The sequence below is a fragment of the Dipodomys ordii genome, unplaced genomic scaffold, assembly GCF_000151885.1.
Source record: "Dipodomys ordii isolate 6190 unplaced genomic scaffold, Dord_2.0 Scaffold176, whole genome shotgun sequence".
Classification (NCBI taxonomy): domain Eukaryota; kingdom Metazoa; phylum Chordata; class Mammalia; order Rodentia; family Heteromyidae; genus Dipodomys; species Dipodomys ordii.
Window position 1 is genome coordinate 2,982,932 of NW_012267392.1, and position 8,566 is coordinate 2,991,497.

At 42.8% G+C, this 8,566-nt stretch overlaps 2 pseudogenes; one reads left to right on the forward strand and one right to left on the reverse strand.

Annotated features, from left to right (window-relative positions):
• Window positions 1-913: 913 nt before the first annotated feature.
• LOC105998881 lies at window positions 914-1,510 on the forward strand (annotated as a pseudogene).
• An 815-nt stretch (window positions 1,511-2,325) lies between these two features.
• The window catches only part of LOC105998882, a 21,448-nt pseudogene continuing 15,207 nt past the window's right edge, over window positions 2,326-8,566 (reverse strand).

Here is an 8,566-nt window from a genome sequence, read left to right on the forward strand (position 1 = left end):
CCTCACATGTCTTGTACGTGCAGCCCAAGAGCACAGACTATCTTTGATTTATAACCCATTGTTACATGTCATTGAGCACAGTGTTCAAGTATGGCCATCTTCCCTCGATTCTGTAAGAGGAGCCAGTGTCTCACTCCTGTCATCTTAGTTACTCAGGAGGCTGAGAGCTGAGGATCACAGTTCAAAGCCAGTCTGGGCAGGGAAGTCTATAAAACTCATCTCCAATTAACAACCAGAATGCCAGAAGTCAAGTTGTGGCTCAAGTGGCTCAAGAGCACTAATTGTGAGTTAAAAAAAAAAAAAGAAAGCCCAAGGATAGTATCTAGGCCCTGAATTCAAGCCCCAGACTGACACACCCCCCCCCACACACACAACCACACACACAACCACACACACACACCCCCACACACACTGGATCTGCTCAGATACCCGTGTGTCTGAAAGATGAAAAAAGACTAATGCAGCTAACCTCTATCTATTGAGAGATGGTGCCTGTCCTGTTACAAGCATGGTTGCAGCCTGTGGGATCAGCAGGAGCTGTGCTCTGCAGGAGTCTTAGCTAAATCCCATCTGACTTCCCTGGACTGGAGGAGGCTGAGATTTCTCTGATGCAGAATCAGGGAGAGAAATACTGTATTTAACTGACCAGCAGATTACTACTCATTATGAAAAAGCAGTAATAAGAATGAGGAAGTAGAATGTAATGATCATAGTGATGGTGATGACAGTGAAGTGGTGGTGGCGATGGTAATGGTGGAGATGATCTGAGAGAAACAGTAACCTGCCATCCATCACAGCATTGGACTGTAGGAATCCACCGGAAGCCCAGACACCCTCACGTGAGCATGCTGGGAAATGACTGGGTCTTGACTCCTCAGAAGCCAATACTGTAATCTGCTAACCCCAGGTTAATATGGAAGAGAAGGCAATGACTCTGGAAATGGGGAATGGAACAGTTGTCCAGGAATTCACCCTGGAGAGCTTCCCAGCTGTCCAGCACCTGGAGAAGATTCTCTTCTCCGTGCACCTGCTGGCTTATTTGGTTACCATTACAGGAAATGCGGTCATCGTCACCATTACCTGCGCTGATGCCCATCTCCATGTACTTCTTCCTCTGCGTTCTCTCTCTCATTGAATGTTGTTTCACTAGCATGGTTATTCCCAAGTTGCTGGTCATTTTTCTTCTTGGCAGGCAGACAATTTCTTTTGCTGCCTGTTTCACACAACCATTTGTCTTTATATTTGTGGGATCATTCAGTTTTCTCATTATTCCTGTGATGTCTGTGGACCGATACGTGGCCATCTGCAGGCCTTTGCATTACCCCAGCATCATGAACCCGAGGTCCTGCTGGTCATCGCCGGCTTTGCCACCAGCTTTTTACACATCACTGGTATACTGGTGAGTGTTTCCCGGCTGACCTTCTGTGGTCCCCACACCATCCCTCACTTCTTCTGTGAACTCAACCCCCTGATCCATATCTCTTGCCAGACTCCAGATCTGCTGAAATAATGGCCTTTGATGGTTCTTCATTGTTCATTTCACATCCCTCACAATAACTGTCATGTCGAATTGAAACCCTTTTGTACAACTACTTAAAAATAATTTAAAAAATCGAAAAGGGAAGAACAAAGAAATTAACTTGTCTCAACAATCACCCAGCAGAAAATACCTTGAAGAACTTGGTGCTGGAATCACCTCTCTTGGAGCAACCTATTGGGTCCAGGGCATGGCAATGTCAATTACAAGAAAAGAATGCATGGGCTTTGACCCATGGGTTGGGCTTGTAATACTAGCTACTCAGAATCCAGGTTCACAGCCAACCCAGGCAGAAAAATCTCTGTGACTCTAATCTCCAATTAACCACCCAAAGACAACCCAGAATGCCACAGAAGTAAAAAGATAATTATTTAATTTATATATGTTAAGGTCTACATAAATGTTATTGAACTGATATAAAACTACCTATAAGAAATCATAGAAGATATTTTTCAACACAATATAAAGAGAACCAATCTGGATTTTCAAGCAGTAAAATGAGTTGTAAGATAGATGTCAATCATCTAGGTGAATTTTAGCATAAGGTAAATCACAACAGGAAGAAACTCTACTGAGATTTCTATGACAGTGGGACATTGAATTAAATGACCAAGAAATCCAAAGCTTATGGCCCTATTGTTTTGAAATCTTAAAAAAATTATCTTTAAGTAGTTGTCATTCAATAAAGCTGTTTATGAATACAGGGCATCTGGATCATCTCACTCCTTTGAACATTCTCACCCGTCCCTCCCACCCCACCCCTGCCCTCATTTTCTTAATTGATGTCTCTACTTCTGCACTTTCATCCTGGACAGAGCATCCCGGAGAGCCCGGTGGACCTGCTTGTTGCGTAGGGTGCAGATGACAGGGTTCAGCAAGGAGGTCACCACCGTGTTCACCAGCGTGGCCTCTCTGTTGGAGTCCAGGTGGCTCGTTTAGCTTTGGCTTCACATATATGAAGACACAGCTGCCATACATCTGGGAGAGGACCATGAGGTGGGAGGAGCAGGTGGAGAAAGCTCTCTGCTGCTCCTTGGCTAAAGGGAGACACACTATGGTGGCCATGTTGCTGTAGGCCACGATGGTTATCATGAGGGATGTGAAGAGGATTAACAAGGCCAAGGCCAAGGCCATCATTTTGTCGGGCCTGGTATCAGAGCAGGAGAGATGAATTAAGGAGCCAGTGTCACAGAAGAAGTGAAGGATTACGTGGGGACCACAGAAGGACAGCTGGGAAAGCCGCAGGACCACTGCCAGCATGGAGACAAAGGAAATGCTGTAGCAGATAAAGACCAGCAGAAGACAGGCCCTGGGGCTCATGAGGGCCAGGTAGTGCAGAGGCTTGCAAATCACCAGGTTATTGATCAAAGGACATCATGGCCAGGAGGAAGAAAATGGTTGAGCTGAGAAATATAAAAGAAAAAGCCTGAGTGAGACAGGAGGTCAAAGGAATTGTCTGCTGGCCTACAAGAAAGATGGCCAGCAGCTTAGGAACCACTGTGCTGATAAAACAGCACTCACAGAAGGAGAAGTTGCTGAGAAGAAGTGCATGGGGGTGTGCAGGCGCCAGTCAGCTGAGGTGCTGAGCGTGTTTCCCATGATAGATGCCAAGTATGCTGTCAGGTGCACAAGGAAGAGGAAACTCCTGGTGGGCTGGAGTGCAGGAAAGCCCTCCAGGACAAACTCGGAGACTTTTGTCTCATTCCTCGGCTCCATCATTTCTTTTATGGCTAGAGAGGTTGAGCATTCATGTGTCTATTGGCCATTCTTATTTCCTCTTCACAGAAGTTTCTCTTTAAGTCTTTAGCCCACTTAGTTATTGGGCAGTTGTTTCTTTGAGGATTTGTTGTTGGGGGATTTAATTTTTTGAGTTCCAGGTATATTTTAGATATGAGACCCTTATCTGTTGTATGGCTAGTGAAGATCTTCTCTCAATCCATGGGCTTTCTATTGATCTTGCTAGCTATGTCCTTTGCCATGCAGAAGCAATCCCACTTTTGGGCATTTACCCAAATGATCACAAACAAGACCATACTAAAGCTACTAGCACAACTATGTTTATTGCAGCATTATTTACCATAGCTAAGATATGGAACCAACCCAGATGCCTCTCAGTAGATCAATAGATCAAGAAAATGTGAGATATATATATATATATACATACATACATACACAATGGAATTATATGCCTCCATCAGAAAGAATGACATCACCCCATATGTTAGGAAATAGAAAAACTTGGAAAAAATTATATTAAGTGAAGTAAGCCAGGCCCAAAGAAACATAGGTCCTATGGTTTTCCTGATTTGCATTAACTAGTATATATCTGGGACAACCAGAAAAGGTCAAAAGCTATGTACATGTGACCAGATAAGATGAAGGTAAGTGAAATGAACCCCAAGATAGGGACACAAGTGGTTTTTTTCTTTCTTGCTATTGTTTCAAACGTATTTATAAGGTACTACGTGATTTTTTGTTGCTTTGTATGTTCCTCCCCCACTGTATAACCCGTTTTCACTATATTTGATGTCAGTATAATTTGGGGGAGGGGAAGGGAAAAAACAAAATGTTTAAATAGGGATACAGGTTGACCCATTGGAACAATGAGTTGTACAAGACACTGTTAAACAACGAACTTTACAATTTAGGCCAGGGTGGTGGGGAGGGGAGAGAGTAGTTGTGGAGGTGGGAGGGAAGGGATGGTAGGGGAAAAACAAAGGAGGAGGCAACAATGCTTGATAAGAAATGTACTCATTACCTTGCTCATGTAACTGTAACCCCTCTGTACAGTATTTTCACAATAAAAAACTTATTTTAAAAAAGCCACTTAGCAGCCAGCCCCAGGTGGCTCACACTTGTCATCCTAGATAGTATTATAGGAAGCTGAGGATCCCAGTTCAAGGCCAGCTTTGGCAGGAAAATCCATGAGACTCTTTTCTACCAAAAAGCTAGGAATAGAGCTGTGGCTCAAAGTGGTAGAGGTCTAGCCTTGAACACCCAAAGCTCAGGCCCTAGGTTCAAGACCCAGGACTGGCAAATAGACACAGATACAGACAGACAGACAGACAGACAGACAGACAGACAGACAGACACACACACACACACACACACACACACACACACACATCTACTACCCATCTAGAAAGCAGATGTTCTGAATATATTCTATGTTCCTATAATTAAACTGTGTTTAATTCTCTGAATTGTGTAAACCTATTTTTTTTGTTTTTTTTTTTTTTTTTGGTTGTGGGCCTTGAACTCTGGGACTGAACCCTCAGCTCTTCAGCTCAAGGCTAGCGCTCTACCACTTGAGCTACAGTCCCACTTTGGTTCTCTAGTAGTTTATTGGAGATAAGAGTTTCACGGACTTTCCTTCCCGGGCTGGCTTTGAACTGCAATCCTCAGATCTCAGCCTCCTGAATAGCTAGGATGACAGGCAAGAGCCACCGGCGCCCAGCTACACCTTTTGTTTTAACTCTACAGGATCCAAAGTTCTAATTTAAAGAGAATCTGTTTCCAGTTTAAGGATCAGATCCATTAAATTGCAAACTGTCCTCAGGGTCAACTACTTACCAAGAAGCAGCTCGCTTCTTGGAAATAAAGCTCTGTTGTTTACACTTGGGGTTGGGGGGGCTGGCTCCATTGATTATATCTTTCCTTCTCCCCCCTGCCCCCAGCAAACCAGGAATTCCCAGGGTAAAAGAAATGAAAAAGAAAAGAGCACTCTGGATTGAGATCTACCCCTCTTTGATCTAGCAAACAGACTTAATGGGTGACTTATGAATAATAGAAAACTGTTAAGACAAGTTCTTTTTAAAGAAGACAGAAATTTCCAAAGTGTTGATTCATGGTCGGTCTGTCCCTATGACAGTGAGCTAGAGAGGTCCTACACTATTTGACAACTTAAAAATGCCCAAATCTATACTAACATTGGTGAGTCTAACTATTTGGAATTCCTTCTAAGTGGCACAATAACACACTTGTCCCAGAACATACATCCATATGTCTAGAGGGCATGGTGATATAATCCATAGTCAAAGTCAAACCTGGAACCTTGGGCATCCATCCCAAAAGAGACTCAGTGTGAGAAGATGATAAAAGTTAATTTTTGCTGTTCATGGGCCCCAGTAGCCATTTTCTCATCCACTCTGGCTGCCTGTCATTGTGAATAGGTGAGGACCGTTGCCATCATACAGGAGGTGCATTGTATGGTCCTCATCATATTAATACAGCAGCACACACAGGTGTCACTGGAGAGGCCACACAGGTCCAAAGGACAAGCCAATGAGCATTTATTAGAGCAATGGGAGACACTGACACAGGAACAGCATCCCCAAGGACATTGTTAGAGCTGGAAAATCTCAGTAGAAAGGACAAAACTATTTTACTGGGTATGGCAACATTACTACCCCTGGCCTTAATATTCAACACGCTCCTCTGTGACAGTCTTCAGAGCTAGATTTACCATGCCTGCCCCCAATGAGTGGGCAGTGATAGAGACATCAAATTAGAAAGACCTGTGTGCGTGGAGGGATGGAGGGGTTGGTTGTGCATGCGTGTGTGTGCACATGCACACACCAATCCTGGGGCTTGGCATTCAGGGTCTCACACTCTTGCTTGGCTTTTTTTGCTCAAGGTTGACACTTTTGAGTCACAACTTCATGTCCAGCTTTTTGCTGATTAATTGGAAATGAAAGGCTGAGGGCACTTCTGCTAGGTCTGGCTATGAGTCTTAATGTGCAGATTTCAGTCTTCTGAGTAACTAGGATTACAAGCATATGCAACCACTGCCCAACTAGTGAATTTTTTTTAAACTTTTTAATCTTTTTCTATTTTCTCTTTGTGTGACATGATATATCCTTTATAGAGATACAATTTGTATGCTCCAATACATACAAATCTTATAGGTATAGATCGATTCTCTTCACATTCTGTTCACAACTCAAGCTACACATATTTCAATTTTACCATCAAATTCCTGTGTCTTTCCCATTGAATATTTGTACCCCAAAGCCCCAGTTATTTGAAATTCTAACATCAAACACCTTTGGAGCCAAGGAGAGTCATGTACACCTATAATTCTAGTTACTTCAGAGTCAGCCTGGCCAGACAAAGCAGAGAGGCTCTCATCTCCAATATTAAACAGCAAAAAACCATGAATGGAGGTGTAACAAGCCAACACTGAGTGAAAAAAGCCAAGTAAGGGCATGAGGTCTTGAGTTAAGTCTTAGTACCTACCAACACAACAACAAAAAAACGCCAGAGAAAACAAAATTATGTTGGCTTGTTGTTGAACAGAACATAACATTCATTTCTTTCTTTTCTGGCTTTTGTTGTTTGTTGAGTATCTGAGCCTGTTTGTTGTTGTATCTGAGCCGGTGAGGTTTACTAGAAGTATAGGAAGTCATTAAATCAGCACAATATGTGTATTCATCTCAGAGTTGGGGCTGTTATCTCTTTAGGAATTGATCCACAGGTCAACATCAATGATTTATATTTTTCAATTATTGTTTCTGAGGATCTTTTGCTTAGAGGAAAGAAAATCTAATGGACCAGGAAAGAAGAGTTACAGCCTGTGGATATAGCCTATCAGGCACTGGAATGTCAGGCCCTAGTGAAGGGCTCAGCATGCTTTACACTTGTTATTTGATAGTTTTAATAATGTCTTTAAGCTTAGAGCTACTTCACATTTTAAACTAGTCTCATTCTACAGTTCTAATTGGAACCAATTTCTACCCCTTTCTGGGGGGATAGTCTTGGCCTCAGCTCTTGAGTTGTTACAGTTTTTGGGAAGTGTTCATACCAGAATATATAAAGACATACAAGTTTGTCAGATACTGTGGTTCATGCCTGTAATCTTAGCTACTCAGGAGGCTGAGATGTGAGAATTGTGGTCCAAAGCCAGCTCTGGGATGAAAGTCCATGAGACTCTTTGTAAGCATTATTCCCACCTTAGGCCCTCAGCTCCACCCAGACCTGAGCTCCTCCCAGCCCTGAAGTTCCCACCATGCAGCGGGCCTCTCCCTCTTTCCTCCCAGACATAACTAAGCTCCCATCTACCTCACTTCCTGCCCCCAGACCCTGCTGCTACCTAGATATTGGAGGGTTCCATGTTCTCCCTCTCTGGGAGAAATATGACTCCTCTAATAAACCTTATAATAATCTTTCTCTTGTGTCTGCCTGCTTCTGCGTGGTTCCCTGGAATGGATGTGAAGGATCCTTTCATTGAAAATGGCCTTCTCAGCTCTGCTGGCAATAAATCTTTTCTCCCACTTGACTTCTGTCCATGTGGTCTTTTGAGTTACTTTCTTTTGGGTCACTTTCTTCCTAGGTTACATTTTTTCTTTCACTCTTACCTTCAAATAAACAACAACAACAAAAAAGTAGGAAGCAGAGCTCAAGTGGTAGAGCAATAGAATTTAGCAAAAAAGTTCAGGGCCAGTGTCCATAGTCTGAGTTCAGCCTCACAACTGTCACAAAAATAAAGTGTACAAGGTGTCAGTACAACAGGAAGCAAATACACAGCTTAATCATTTCTTAACTTTATTGAAGCAAGTAAATAGAAACATATTTAACTCATTAAGAAAGATAACTAGCTGAGCACTGGTGGTTCATGCCTATAATCCTAGCTACTAAGGAAGCTGAGATCTGAGGATCATCATTCAAAGCCAGGCTGGGTAGAAAAGTCCCCATGAGACACTTACCTCCAATTAACCACTCAAAAACCAGAAGTGGCACTGTGGCACAAGTGGTAGAGCACTAGCCTTGAGCACAAAGATGCTCAGAGACAGAGCCCAGGCCCTGAGTTCAAGCCCCCAACCAACAAAAAAAGAAGAAAGAAAACTAAAAAAATGTAGTGCCTATTTACAATGAAATTTTACACAACCAGTAAAAGAAAATATGTCATTTGCAGGGAAATGGATGAACCTATAACAAGTCATATGTGAGGTAAGCAAGCTCAGAGAAACAGATGGTGGATGTTTTCTCTCATATGTGGAATTAGATCTAATATATACTGGAACATGGTAA